Source organism: Myotis daubentonii, chromosome 1, assembly GCF_963259705.1.
Source record: "Myotis daubentonii chromosome 1, mMyoDau2.1, whole genome shotgun sequence".
Classification (NCBI taxonomy): Eukaryota; Metazoa; Chordata; class Mammalia; order Chiroptera; family Vespertilionidae; genus Myotis; species Myotis daubentonii.
Window position 1 is genome coordinate 117,595,179 of NC_081840.1, and position 16,305 is coordinate 117,611,483.

The 16,305-nt window shown below is 40.6% G+C and overlaps 1 protein-coding gene across 1 annotated transcript in view; it reads left to right on the forward strand.

Moving 5' to 3' along the window:
- Positions 1 to 16,305, forward strand: part of MDGA2 (MAM domain containing glycosylphosphatidylinositol anchor 2) — a 951,352-nt gene that overhangs the window by 220,239 nt on the left and 714,808 nt on the right.

Below are 16,305 nucleotides of genomic sequence, written 5' to 3' on the forward strand. Positions count from 1 at the left end.
TCTAGCAATCCAGGACCGCTGGCTCCTAACCGCTCACCTGATTACCTGCCCGATCGCCCCTAACTGTGCTTCCCTGTCCACGTGGTTGTCCCTAACCACCTACCCTGCCATCCTGATTGCCCCTAACTGCTCTCCTGCCAGCCTGATTGCCCCTAACCACCTCTGTCTTGGCCCCGCCACCATGGCTTTGTCCAGAAGGAGAACTGGATGACTGGAAAATGTCCGGTCCACCCAGTCTAATTAGCATATTACCCTTTTATTAGTATAGATATAATTGCCAAGCTTTTTATATTTTCTGCATTTATACAATGTATTACTAAGTTTGTTCCCAAGGAGTAAATGTGCCACTAAAATGATCGAGGCAACCTAAAAACTTGGAATTATGTGAAAATTAACTGAGCAAAATTACCTATTACTAGTTATTTTATTTGACTTGAATAAAACAATTTAATCAAGATTAGGTGTTTCTAAATGAAAAACAGAAAGCATTTTTCCAGAGAAGATTAATTCTAAAAAGAAGAACAAATCTGCCATGATATAATTGTTTTTTAAATAAATAAGCATTTTGCTAAATTATACTCTTTAGGCTTGCTCATATAATAATTTTTCCTCCTTATTTTGTTTTATTTGATTTTAAGACTATTTAACTATTTTAATATTGAGCTGAAATAAGGTGTTACATTTTTTAATGACAAGATAATTTTATACCTTTTTCACTACTAAGTGATATAGCAAAAACTTTGTTAAAATGGTAATGTGACAGCATGTAGAATCTGTTACTAAAAAGAACAAAAACAAAAAACCCACCATCAGTGTCATTAGTTGCAGAAAATAGAAGAACGATCAAGAATATTTCTCCTTCCCCTCTAGTTGTATTCTCAGAGTCATCTGCCTTTTACCTGGTAAGATATAAAAGAAGAAAAAATTCTCTTGTTTCTTGTACCGCCAATCTATAATATTTTGGGATACTAATACAATGACAAGAGTGACTTAGAACCTGCTCCCCAATACCACGCCAGTTAGAGAAGGACAACCATCTTCCTTCACTCACTCAGCTTACCAACCTTGATATAAGACTTATTTAGACAAACCCACTATTGCTGGTAAGTGTAATTTATGAATTGACTCCTTGAAAATTCCCAGTATAAACTATAGGGAAAAAATGCTATCTTCTTAACTAAGTATAAAATCAACCTCATTTCCATGTTTTCATTAAGTGATGCCAATTTGGCCACTAGCGAAAGCTACTCCTGGGCGAAATTTTTATTCTTCATCTTCACAGACCTGGGGGGTGATTCTTTAGTAAAAGTCCCATTAAACTGGGGAAAACAATCCCTTGGTAAGCTTTATAATACCTGGCGCCGAACCTTCACAGTGAGCCTGGCTGAGGTGTCACTGGCTGTTTTAATTTCCTTCTCACAGAGGAGAGACAATGGGAGTAGGAGGGAAGACCTACTTTATATACCTTTATAGACATTGGCTTTCAAGTTGCCCTTCTTATATAATAAGTTGCCAATTTCTTTTAAATCTAATCCAAATAAAGCTAAATAAGTCTGCTGAGGAAGCAGTTTTTAAGTGTTTATATCATGTTACCAAATAGGTCATTATATGTGAATTTCATATTTTTCTGGGGTATTTTATATAGGAATAGCAATCAAATAGAATGCAATCATATTTATTTCCAGTGCCTTCTTATGGATGTAAAACCTGGTTTCTTTTTCAAATTTCCAGTCCTCAGTGCAAAGCAGATTTGACATTTCCAAGGCAATTTTAAGTGATTATTATTTGCATAGTAAATTCTCAAGATTCCTTCTTTGCTCACACACTTTGCAATGAGCTGAAGCATTTGGAAAGAAATGCACCTGACCTGTATATCTGAAGCAGGTGTCAAAGTCAACTAAAATATACTTTAAAAATTTCTCCATTGGTTTAAGCTAGGTTTTAATGCTATTTTAACTCTTTAGTTAAGGGGAAACTAATTCTGAGTAATTACATTTTTATGTCAGGAGAAACTGCTGGGCACAGCCAAGGATTCCAGTCCACCTTTGTTTTATCTGATATATTAAGTATCATTTGGAATTGGATTAATTTTGGCCTTAGCTGCCAACCCTCACACAATCAGAGTTGCTATCCACATAAGAGTTTCCTTGAATTAGCTTCAGAAAGAAAAACTACTTATTCCACTCAGCTCTGATTAAGAGTTTTCTAGTGTATAGTGACAAATAATTGGTGTCAAGCTTTTCAGCTTAGATATAAAATGAAGGGCAAAAAAATCAACATGAGTGTCCATCTGCTTTGAAGCTGCCATAATTATATTCAGTTTGTAATTCCTATAAAGAACAAATTCTCCTCATCTCTTCTGTCTTCCTTCTTTGAGACATCTTTGGAAGATTACTGAGAGGCAGTATTTCAGAAAATTGAACTCATATGAGGTTAGTTTGAGACCATCAGAAGACTGCTTTTGTCACTGTCACCCACCTAGAAATGCTTGGATTTGAGAGCTTTTGCAATGCTCTCTCCCAATTGCCCTCACTCCTCAGCTATTTTTCTCTCCTGTTCTTACCTGATCACAATACAAAACCAACACTGCTTTCTGTGTCACTGCTGTAAGTTACCAACCTTCATGGCTCTGCATTATTATAGGAACTGCTCCCGTTTCCTTAGCCTATTCTCCAGTGTTTCCCACTATACAAAGATTTTATTACATGAGAGGCACTGCTTTAATACAGTTAACTTTACTAATGTTTTAAGTATGGAGTTAAAGTTTATTTTATCTGTGTTGTATATAAAACAATTTAACTAGATTAAAATAATAATAATAATACCAAATGATAGATGGCATTTAATATGTGTTAGCATCTGTTCTACACACACACAGACACACACACACACACACAAATACACAAATGCATGCCCCCACAGACATTTAAGTATCAAAACCTCACCATCTCCCTTTTCTCAGATGAGAAAACTGAGACACAGGGGCTAAATGACTGGTCCAAGGTCAAAGAGCAGGTAAGCAGGCAAGTGAGGTATATGCACAGGCGGTGTGGCTCTGATACTATCCTTTTGTCCATACACTGTGCTACTCTTCACTACTTCCCAATATTCACAATGATTTCAAGCTACCAAAACCCTCGTTCCTGCCATCGGAAGGCGTCTTCATGGAGGGAGGAGAATGAAAGTTGCCAGTTTCCTTCCCCAGAGCCCTTCTCCAGATCCTTATTGCATCTCACACTGGAAGATTCATGTCTCTCCACGTCCAGATTTCCTATTGCTTGAAGCACTATTGTGTTGCTTTTGCATTCCTGCAACACATGCACTTTGTATGTCATTGTTTCAATCAGTTAGCCAGTGATATACACTAATGCTTAGTCTTTGAGAAAAGTAAAGGAAACCTTTCTCACATACTAAGAAGCTCCTTTTTTCCCTCTCTAACTGCCAGCCTTATTTTGGCTTCTCTTTTTTACCATGTTGGCAGGCATTTATCATAAATCTTTGCAGCTTTTTGTTGAGAAAGTAGTAATTTATGATCTTTGTGTCATTTTAAAGAATAGAGTTAGTTCCTTAGTGGCACCTCCACTATCCCTTTTCAGTTATAATTGCTCCTTTTCACACTTTGAGATGCTGGTGTATCTCAGAAAGTTGGCCTTGTTCCTTCTAGAAGTGATTCAGTTGCCCTTCTTCCACGCAGTCTCCCTATGACTTATGTTGTGCACAGTAGAACACAAGCTCCAAAAGCGAACTGAAGACACCTAGGAAATGAAGGGATAAACACACACACACACACACACACACACACACACAGTTCACAGGAGAGTTTTGAAGACTTCACTTTGAAGTAACAGTCATCTTGAAAAGGTATCCCTGTTCTCCAAAGAGCAGGAACTTACTCACTCTAACATAAGGTGACAGCAAGTTATTTCATGGACATCCAAGTCCTGTAAATGAGGCACAGCCTTTTTACAGAGATACTGAAACTGGAAAATTAGAAAAGTGGACACATCTCTACCTCGCAAGGATAATATTCACTCTCTCTCTCTCTCTCTCTCTCTCTCTCTCTCTCTCTCTCTCTCATGTCTTATCTCTCTCCATCCTTCAATCTCTGCTTCCTCATAATCTCAAATGACTTTGTAAATCTAAGTCAGTATCTAACAAGAATTACTGTCAGTTAATTAAAATATTTGCAAGAAAGAGAACTGGATTGTTTTTCCTAGCCTATGGATTGTTTTCTCTTGGATCTCATATCCACCTCTTGTCCATCTGTGGTCCAATCGGCTGTGCTTTGGCCATTAAATTGAACTATCAAGTGCACTATTGTACTTTAATTATACCCATTATCCTATCTAATAATAGACAAACATGGTAATTAACTGTAACTTCGCTACCCTTCCCATTGGTTAATCAGGGAGATATGCAAATTAACTGCCAACTAAGATGGCAGCTAACTTGCGTACTGCAGGCAGATCCCCAAGGCGAGATCCTTCCCTATGAGTCTTGGGCGGGATAGGCGGGGCGGGCAGCAGCATATCTGAGAGGCTGCTCACCCCAGCATGGGATCCGGGCCTGCCCTGTCTTGGGTGGGGCGGGCGGGGTGATCGGCAGCATGTCCCAGCTGCTGTCCGCCCCAGCGCGGATCCGGGCCTGCCGTGTCTTGAGCAGGGTGGGTGGCAGCAGATCTGAGCGGCCGCTCACCCCAGTGTGGGATCCAGGCCTGCGGCTTCTTGGGCGGGGTGGGCAGGGCTGGCAGGGAGGGCAGGGCGAGCGGCAGCATGATCCGTGAGAGGGTACAGATTGGGCTGAGGGACACCCCTTCCCTGCCAGTGCACAAATTTTTGTGCACGGGCCTTCTAGTCCTATATAATAAAAGGGTAATATGCAAATTGACCCTAACAGCAGAAGGACTGGTCACTATGACACACACTGACCACCAGGGGGGCAGACGCTCAATGCAGGAGCTGCCCTCTGGTGGTCAGTGCGCTCCCACAGGGGGAGCTCTGCTCAGCTACAAGCCAGGCTGGCGGCTGCCAGCACAGTGGTGGTGGTGGAAGCCTCTCCCGCCTCCTTAGCAGCGCTAAGGATGTCTGACTGCAGCTTAGGTCTGCTCTCCGCTGGCAAGTGGACATCTTCTAAGGGCTCCCAGGCTGCCAGAGGGATGTCTGACTGCCAGCTTTGGCCCAATCCCCCGGGGAGCGGGCCTAAGCCAGCAGGTGGTCATACCCTGAGGGTTTCTCAGCACAGGCCGGGCTGAGGGACCCCCCGAGTTCACAAATTTTTGTGTACTGGGCCTCTAGTAGACTAAATAAATGTCATTAAATGAGGAGTAATATCATTAAATAAGGATATATATCTATACATATATCTATCAACACTAATAAAAGAGAAAAATGGTCATTGGCGTACAAGCTACCCTTTTCATTGGCTAATCAGGGCTATATGCAAATTAACTGCCAACTAAGATTGGCAGTTAACTGCCAACAAGATGGCAGTTAATTTGCATATGTAGGCACAATGCAGGGAGGCGAAAGGGAAAGCAGGAAGAAGCCCCCTGCCACTGACAGTGATTGGAAACCCAGGGGGGAGCTAAGAGCTGGGGGGGCAGGGCAAAGGCGGCCCCAGGGCCGCCTTTGCCCTGCCCCCCAGCCATGATCGGAGAATCAGGTGCCTTTTCCACCCTGGCCAGTGATAGCAGGAAGTAGGGGTGGAGCCAGCGATGGGAGCTGGGCACGGTCGAAGCTGGCAGTCCTGGGAGCTAGGGGTCCCTTGCCTGGGCCTAAAGCAGAGCCCACGATCGCGGGGCCACTGCAGCTGCGGGTCCCCGCTGCCCAGGCCGGACGCCTCAGCCTGAGGCGTCCTGCAGGGGCAGGGGTGCAGCCCGCCAATCGCGGCACCCCCCGCTGCCACTGCAGGTCCCCGCTGCCCGGGCCGGACGCCTAGGCCAGAGGCGTCAGGCCTGGGCAAGGGGCCGATCCTGAGATTGGAGGGTGATGGGGGTCAACGCTTGAGGGCTCCCAGTATGTGAGAGGGGGCAGGCTGGGCTGAGGGACACTCCCCCCCGCCACCCAGTGTATGAATTTCGTGCACCGGGCCCCTAGTATATCTATATATCTCTATCTCTACCTATCTATCTATCTATCTATCTATCTATCTATCTATCTATCTATCTATACATACATATATATATGCACACACTAGAGGCCTGAGGCATGAATTCGTGCACTGGTGGAGTCCCTCAGCCTGGCCTGTGCCCTCTTGCAATCCAGCCTGAGAGGGACTGCTGGAGGTAGGCCAGCCAGGGAGGGACTGAAGGAGGGCTCTAGGGCATGTCTGGCCCATCTTGCCCAGTCCAAATCAGCTGGACCCCAGTTGCAAACTAACCTACTGGTAGGATCATCTGCCCCCTGGTAGTCCGTGCGCGTCATAGCGACTGGTGGAAAGGTTGAGGGAACAGTCGCATGAACAGACACTTAGTATATTACACTTTTATTTTATAGAATTCCCCAGAAGTTTGTTTGGAATTAAGAACTTTTACTTCCAGAGACCCCCTATTCATCTCTTCATCTCTTTGTCTATATTAATTTCTCTATTTTCAAAGTGCACCTCAATCTTTACTTCCACTGTGAAGACTTTGCTAATCAATTAGGCTCACATACATGAAACCCTAAATACTTTACTTTTCATTAGGTGCCTCATTGGGATGATACACAATATTTGTATGTTGGAGCATGGACAATTATTGGACTTCTACATTGTTGACTATTACTGTTATTTTAGTTCTGGTATTTCTGTGACCCTTTTTTTCTTCACATCAATTATGAACATTCTGAAAACAAGAGCTAAGACATATAATCCATACAATATCTACCATTAATTGCACTGCATGCTTGGGACAAACATTCATATGATTTCTGTTAAGAATTTATGCATAAATAATCCTCAAAGAAATGTTTTTTTCAGTTAAATGAGACAATGAAATATGAAAATAATTTTAATAGAAGTTCAGATTAAGATGTAAATTTCCTGAAAATTAATACTTAGGACATAATGATATTTTCCCTTGGTTCTATATTTAGTTTCTTAGAAATTCTGGGATTACTGAATATTCCTGTTCTTTCCTATGTCTTAGAGTTTAATTTATCTCTCTCTCTCTCTCTCTCTCTCTCTCTCTCTCTCTTACACACACACACACACACACACACACACACACATAGAGATTTACTTTCTGAAACTATGAAACTATCATTAACTCCTCTAAAAGAGAAATAACTTGTGGACAGGGACAACAGTATGGTGATGTGGCAGTGAGGAGGGGGATGGAGGTAGAAGAGGGTATAGGAGAGATAAATGGTGATGGTAATAATTTGCATTTAATAAATAAAATGACTATCATTAACTTCTCTAGAATTCTTTTGTAGCAAACCAGAACTATACAGAAATACTTTTGCTAGTAAAGTCCAGGTTAGAAATTTTGCTCTGTGAACTAATAAATTTAGTATTGAAACCTTCAAGGCAAAATTATAACTTATTTCAGTTAAATATGTCCATTTTATAAACGCTCCATATTGGATTAAGGTAAGTATTTCCAAAGCTTACACATTGAGAATAATTGCTTGGGGCACTGAACATGCAGCTTCTTGTCCCTTCTTGGGGAACTCTGAGTTAGTGTCTCATAAGTAGAAGTTGAATTTTCACAGAAATTTGTATTTTTAACCATAATGTCTATTCTGGCAGAATTTTATGTTTTTAAAAAATTACCTCAGGCAATTCTTAACATCCAGAAGTTTGGAAAACATCTGTATGAAAAAGCTATTCTACTTGTCTGCTCCCCTCATTCCTATTTATAAATATTTGGGATATAACCTACCACAATCACTTGTTTTATTGGGAACCTCTCCCTCCTGTGAATTGGATTTAAGGATGGCAAAGTGATTAGAGTTTAGTAAGCTTCTTTTAAGGACAAAGACCTACAAATACTTTTAGCAGGTGATCTTTATCACTTATAAGATATTTTTTATTAGAGCAATTTGCTGTCCTTAGTTAAATAGGTAGGGGTCCCACAGACTTGAATTTGGAGACTGTTACTAAAAGCACATTGCTCATCTATGAATTTCTGTGTTTTCTTTTCAATCTGCAACTGAGAATAACATTATTTGAGAGAGGGAGAGAGAGAAACATCTACATGAGAGAGAAACATTGATAGAGTGCCTCACATTCATGCCCTTATTAGGGGGCGGTGGGTGGGGGGGAGAGACTGAACCCAAAACCTAGGTATGTGACTTGACCGGGAATCAAACTCGAAACCTTTTCATGTATGGGACACAACACTCCAACCAACTGAGCCTCCCGGCCAAGGTAAATTTCTGTTCTTGTTGGTGTTTCTGGCCTTTCAAAGTGTCTCTTTGAAATAACTTGAAATTGGGTTTCCAGGGAAAGTGAATAGCTTTAAATTTCACTAATATCATTCACTTCAAATGTAAATAAGGAAACTAGAATCATATGTTATTAAAATCTTTTTCATTATGCATCTATCTTTGGTCTTTTTTTTTTTTTTTTTTTTGACGTCTTGTTGTGGTTTAGTCTGTAGTCTGCAATAATTATCCGTTTTTCTGGGGCTTGAATATATCTGAGCCGCTGACCACAGCCTGTGAAGGAGCGAATGCTCACAGTGGGAAGCCACTTTCCTGAAAAATAAATATACCACGGAAAATTTAAATCACTTCTTTTTTTTTTTTTACAGTGCTATTCTGTTTATAAATTAAAACATGCTCTGCATTGTTATTTCCAGGTCTGAATTCCCTTTGTTCTAAGAGCTTCAGAATTCTCTTTGTTATTCCTCTTTGAGTAAAAGGTTTGACCAAATGTTCTTCCTGGACCCTGCTGGTTTAGTGCTTCCATCTCACAGTGTATACATATATTTTTATCTTTAACTGCATGGAACTATAGATGTACTTAATTTTGACTCTTTCATGAAAGAATTCGGAAACTCTGGGGGATGCTGAGCAGAATCTGTAGTCAGCCCCTCCCGCCGTCCTCATAGCTGGAAACTGGCAGCCAGGGCCCTCTGCAGAGAGGGCCTAACACAGAGTTCAAACTGATCAGCAGCTTTGCATTTGCATGGCTTAAGTTTATTCCCTATGATTTGGAAAACAGGATTCCAAGGTTTTCCTTTTCTTTTAAAAACTCAAAAATTAGAATCAGTTCCCTTGTACAATGTGAAGCTGTGAAAAGAGTAACATTCTTTCTTATTTAAATGTTTATAACTAATGTTTACATAACTACATATAATGATTGCATGCTCTTACTAATATATTTCTGGGCTGCCTACATTTCTAATGATGGGACTTGGGGACCCCTACACTTAGCTTGAGAGATGTTTGAAGGCTAGATATATGGACCAGGAATACTTACATTACCCTTTGTTCCAGTCTGTTTTACAGTCCCAAAGGGAGGATCAGGAGCCTCCTGGGTGGTGTCTTCAGTGCCCTGTGGTGTTCTATTATGTAACATCTCATCTTCTGAGGTGGGCATCCTTGGATGAGCTGCATGATGAGTCCCGGGTTGCCAAAATGTTATTGCTGTATAAAATTTTATTTATCATCCATTACCAATACATAATTTTCTTTTCTGTCTTTTATTATGAAATTTTCAGGGTGGATAGCTCTTTCCTCTTGTATAGTAATTCTTTCCTGTCTTTTCTCTCTGTATCTCATCTTGAAAACTGTAATCTATTGGTTCCTAAAAATAGAAAAGTACAGCAAAATGTAAACTTTGTAATGTACTGTTTATTCAGTTATATATCTCCTTTTCATTTTTAGTATATTTCTGTTATTCCTCTTTCATTTTCAAAGTATTTAAATATCATTTCCAATCTTTCAATTACTCTTTGTATTTTTCTAGGCACATTTTCAGGCAAAGCAGGAAAATATATGTACTGCATATGATTTATGATCACTTAAAATATCAAAAGTTATAACATTGAAAATGGGAGTAACACACTTTTAGAACATGTTCTGCATTAGTATTAAATATCTTAGAATCCATTTTAATACTGACTGTGGGTGAGAATGAAGGAAATGGTATTACCTTATTTTTTCATAAAAGATCAGAATTGGATCATGTGAAAATATTTTATTTCGTGCCTTTGAAGTTCAAAATAAGATATTAAATTTAATGTACACAGCCACTACTATAATTAAAACTCCACTCTAAATCATACAATAATAAATTACCAGGTTTGTAAATTATGAACATATTCTTCTCCTTTCTCACTATTAAAATAATTGTGCTTTAGCATCTTTAACTGAACTTGGCTGAAGTACTTACCATAACACTTAAATTATTAATTTTTGTATTATCTCATCAAATGTTGGTAAGAGCAATAATGTTTGAGACTTACAAAATTATGAAATAATAGAGGCCCAGTGCATGAAATTTGTGCACAGGAGTGGGGGATCCCCTCAGCCCAGCCTGCACCCTCTCCAATCTGGGACCCCTCAGGGGATGCATGACTGCCGGTTTAGGCCCGATCCTGGGAATAGGGCCAAAACCAGCAGTCGGACATCCCTCTCACAATCCAGGACTGCTGGCTCCTAACTGCTCACCTGCCTGCCTGCCTGATCACTCCTAACAGCCTCTGCCTGCAGGCCTGATTGCCCCTAACTACCCCCTCACCCCCGCCAGCCTGGTCACCCCTAACTGCCTCCCCACACCGGCCTGTTTGCCCCATACTGCCTGGTCGCTCCCAACTGCCTCCCTCTGCCAGCCTGGTAACCCCCAACTGCCCCCCTGCCGGCCTGGTGGCCCCCAACTGCCCCCCCCCCCCCGCCGCCAGCCTGGTCATCCCACACAGCCTGTTGTTCAGTCATTTGGTCATCCCTCACTAACTCCCCTGCCGACCTTGTCACCCCACACAGCCTGCTGTTCGGTTGTTAGTGTTACTGTGATGGTGTCCTGGACAATTTGCATATCCCTCTATTATTAGTATAGATATAGATTTAAATTTCTTGGAATTTAAAAAAAATACACCTTTTCACTTTTTAGGTTTGATGTTCCTTTTCTAACAACTTTCTTCTGTTGAAACAAACACACCCACACACATTGAAAAAGAAAGAAAAGAGGAAAATAAATGAAAAGAAGTGGTAGGTAGGTAGGTAATTAGATACATAGACATCATGATTCTTTTTTTTTTTTGACGAGGTCACAGAGTTTTTAATAAATAATTATTAAATAAGAAAAAGGCAATTAATTCCTCCTTGAGTATGGCAAGAAATCCAACCACCATAGCATGATGTGGTTTCCAAATAAACTAGATTTATAGTTGGGCTCAGAAAACAGAAAGACAGACCAGTGATGCAGGCCTTAACTTGCCTCTCCTTAAAATAAATGTTATATCCTAGCTGAAAGCCAAGTCACGCAAAGACACAGACAGACATCAAAATATCAAGGAGTCGGACTTCAGAGGAATGGCTCACACACAACTTCCCGTTGAGTCCACAGAAAACATTTCTCTGCCTCGAGCAACCAGTGACTTTCTTATTTTTAAAATTTTTGTTCATTATTCTTTTTTTATTGTTAAAATATTACATATGTCTCCTTTTTCCTCCATTGACCCTACCAGGCCACTCCCACCCCCCAGGACAAGCCCCCACTGCCCCAATGTCCATGTCCATTGGTTATGCTAATATGCATGCATACAAGTCCTTTGGTTGATCTCTTACACCTCCCCCTACCCCCACTCCCACCTTCCCCTGCCTTCCCTCAGGTTTGACAGTCGTTCAGTGTTTCTCTGCCTCTGGATCTATTTTTGTTCATCTGTTTATGTTGCTCATTATATTCCACAAATGAGTGAGATCATGCGATATTTATCTTCTCTGACTGGCTTATTTCACTTAGCATAATGCTCTCCAGGTCCATCCAGGCAGTTGCAAATGGTAAAAGTTTCTTTTGTTATGGCAGTGTAGTATTCCATTCAGCAGTTCTCAACCTGTGGGTTGCGACCCCTTTGGCACTCGAACGACCCTTTCACCAGGGTCGCCTAAGACCATCCTGCATATCAGATATTTATATTACAATTCATAACAGTAGCAACATTACAGTTATGAAGTAGCAATGAAAATAATTTTATGGTTGGGTCACAACATGAGGAACTGTATTTAAAGGGCCAGAAGGTTGAGAACCACTGGTAGATGTACTTCAGTTTTTTAATCCCATCATCTGCTGATGGGCACTTAGGCTGTTTCCAACTCTTAGTTATTGTAAACTGTGCTGCTATGAACACAGGGGTGCATATGTCCTTTCTGATTGGTGTCTCTGATTTCTTGCGATATATTCCTAGAAGTGTGATTACTGGGTTGAATGGGAGTTCCATTTTCAACTTTTTGAAGAAACTCCATACTGTTTTCCACAGTGGCTGCACCAGTCTGCATTCCCACCAGCAGTGAATGAGGGTTCCTGTTTCTCCACATCTTTCTATGAAGACATCATGACTCTTTAAAAAATATGAAATTAACCATTAAACAATAGCACACTTTAAAGGGAATTATCACCTTTCTGAATGATCCAGCCCTGCCACATTTATTCTTGAGGATGCATGGCCTGTGCTATGGCGTAAACCAAGCCACTGTGCAGCATCCCTAACTCCCAACATCTGCAGTTCTTCTTGGAAAAGCCAGAGTCACTTCCCTTATACCCCCTCAGCAGTCAGTCAACAATTCAATGATATCAAGGAGAATAATAGAAGGGGGGGTTGATGGCATCACATTGCCATTTGGGGGTATATTTCCAGCACACAATATTCTGCAGAACATTGGAAGTAGCCTGAGCTATGATGATTTAGAGATTTTTCTGGTAAAATAATATAGACTGCTTCACATTCACTAGGACATAAATACTTCTCCTCTTAGATAAAGAACCATTGGAGGGAAGAATAAAATATACTTTCCTCTTACAAAACCATACTAGATAAATTTCGGGCCATTATTGGAAATTGAACTGGAGGCTCCGCATATCAACCCTGCCAAAGAGAGGAATATTCTTTCAGACCTGGAGGACAATGGGAGTTCAAAGATTAATTCACACATCCTCTCCTTCTGTGAGAAAGCTTTCCTGAATATGTCATGAACCCTGGATCTCAGAGCAGGGTAACAAAATGCAGGGTTGAGGGAAGGTCTTATGGAAAAGATAAGAAATTTAAAAACGTAACTGCATAAAAATTGCTAATATCTTCTTAACCGTTTAGAAGATATAATTTACTTGTAAAAATAATTTACTATGGTAACAGTGGATTAATTTAGAAAATATCTACAATTGTTATTTAGATAAAAAATGAAAATTAAAGAAAAAAACAAAACAATAAAAATGACCATATCACCTGAAAGTAGGAGGCCACAATAAAAGATCAAAATTATGCTTAAAAAATGTAGACTGACTCAAACTAAGATGAAAAAGGGAAATAAATTAACTTTTTTTTAAGTAGCAGAAAAATAAAATAGGATAACTAACTACAAATATGAAGTGATGAACATCAGAGTTAACAGTGTAGAAAATCAAATAAGAAATATAGAGGCATATTGTTAGACACTATCTCAGTCTTCCTTGGACAAAATTCTCTCCTCTCTCTTGAATTTTTTTCTCAGTTATTATTTATACCATTCTAAAACCACTTATCGCATGGCAACTGGAGTTGCTTGTCTTCATGTATTAATTCTCAATTGTATTTTAATTTATTGGAGATAATGAGTTTTCATTATTGTAGTTCTCATTGCATTTATCAAATATTTGCAGAAAACATACCTTCTAAAATGCATGCTGATTGCTCATGTATGATTGATATTTCCTCCTCAGGGAAACCACATGTCAACAACAAATACAAAATCTTTTCACTCCAAACTGGTAATATATATGTTAAAACATTTACAATCAGTACAATTCATCTAACTCCACTAAGTAATCCAGTCCCTTTGACTGTACACCCTTGTTAGTTCATGTGTGCTTTATCAGAATATTCCTTAATTCGTCCCTCCAACCATTGTATTCAAACCATCATTGCTGTATGTCAGCTTTGGTCTTAAATATCTCATTATACTCGCTAACCTCGAACATCTGTATGCTGAAGTTTTATAATCCAGAGTCTACATATTGCATGACATTTAAAAATACTAGTATGATTTAAGTACTTTTCTTAGCTATACTTCTCAGTAAAGCCTAGTGCTGCTTTTAGCCAGAACACAGTCACAAACTGAGAGTCACTATATTTTTATTCCTCCTTCATAAAACATTAGTGAAAGAATGCCCTTGAACTTTTCAGACATCATATTTCTTTCTTAAAAGAGGTTACTCCATTTAATTATTTGAATGTATTTATCTCTTACAGAGGACATTCTGACTTGTATTTGTCTTCTGATTCATCCCTCACCCTATGGTTTCACATCTGTCTCTTTTAAAATATACACAACTTTCTTGCTAGCACTGATTCAGTTATCTATTTTAGTATACTTCATAATCTGTTCTTGAAAACTTTTCTATGATCTCTTAATATTCTAAAATGTCATATCTTTTAAAGCCTTATAAAAAGTCTCCTTTCCTCCTCACCTTCCTTTCAGTTACAACATCTAATACAAATTCATTCAAGCAATTTAACATTTCATTTTCAACAGCCCATTCTCATTTTTATTCTAATATTTGACCAGCATTTCACCTTTAAATTTTAAAAGCAAAACAAACAGAAACTACTATGTTTCTGTGGCTTATATTCAAGATTTTGAGCATCAAAGTTCTTCAGTAAGTCACTTTATATTATATTATTTAATGTTTCCGCAGACCTTTTTTTCCCCTAATCATAACCTGAGGATATGTGCTGTGTTTTTAAATTGATTTTTAGAGAGAGGAGGAAGGGGGGAGAGAAGAGAGAGAGAGAGAGAGAGAGAGAGAGAGAGAGAGAGAGAGAGAGAGAATCATCAACCGGTTGCCTCCCCTATGTGCCCAACCAGGAACTGAACCCCCAACCTACGCATGTGCCCTGTGGATTGAACCTGTAACCTTTTGGTGTATGGGATAACTATTCAATCAACTGGGCAACCCATCCAGGACCCTCTCACCTTTCTAGATAAATCTATCTGTTTACCCTTCTTTAACATACTTCTATTTTTATGCATTCTTAAAAAAATATATATTTATAAACATCTTAATACATATTCTTTTTTGGTTCAGTATTTTATATAACAGACTTGAGGCCCAGTGCATGAACTCGTGCACAGGTGGGGTCCCTCGGCCTGGTCTGCAGCTCTCCAACATCCCCCGAGGGTTCCCAGATTGAAAGAGGGTGAAGGTCAGGCTAAGGGACCCCACTAGTGCACAATCAGGGCCGGGGAGGGACCATGGGAGGGCTGCAAGGCGTGTCTGGCCCATCTCACCCAGTCCTGATAGGCTGGACCCCAGCAGCAAGGTAACCTACCAGTTGGAGCATCTGCCCCTGGTGCTCAGTGCCTGTCATAACTACCAGTCAAAAGGTCAAATGGTTGCTTATGCTTTTATATATAACTAGTGCCCTGGTGCACAGATTTGTGCACATTGAAAGAAAATTAATTTGAAGGTGGCTGGTGGGGCAGAACTGGCCGAGACAGGCCAGACACCCCCTAGAACCAACCTCCCACCATCCTTTCCTGGCCATCAGCACCTGGGGTGGTGCTGTGGCTTGAAGGGCGTCTGCAGAGTGAGCGGGGTCCCTCTGGCAGATGGGGTCCCTCGGCCTGGCCTGTGGGAATCGGGCTGGCTCTCGGACATCCCCTGAGGGGTCCCTGATAGTGAGAGGGCAGTTCTCTTGTGATGCATCCCAGAATCTGGCTCCCTCTTCTCTGGTTCTGGGTGTGTCACCCAAGAACCACAGCTGCCAAGTCACCACAGCTTGGCAGCTCCTGCATTGAGCGTCTGCCCCCAGGTGGTCACTGTGCATCATAGCTACCAGTCGGACAGTTAAATGGTCTGCCTGCCTGCTGGTCGATTAGGCATATATATATATATATATATATATATATATATATATATATATATATATATATCAGAGGCACGGTGCACGAATTCATCCACAGGTGGGGTCCCTTGGCCTGGTAGTGATGGGCCTGATTAGGGCTGTCTCGCCAAGTCCCAATCAGGCAGCTGGCCTGGGGAAGGGACCGTGGGATGTTGGCTGTGAGAGTGCACTGACCACCAGGGGGCAGCTCCTGTGTTTAGTGTCTGCCCCCTGGTGGTCGTGCGTGTCATCACAACCAGTTGTAATGGTTGCTTAGGTTTTTATATATATAGACAGAT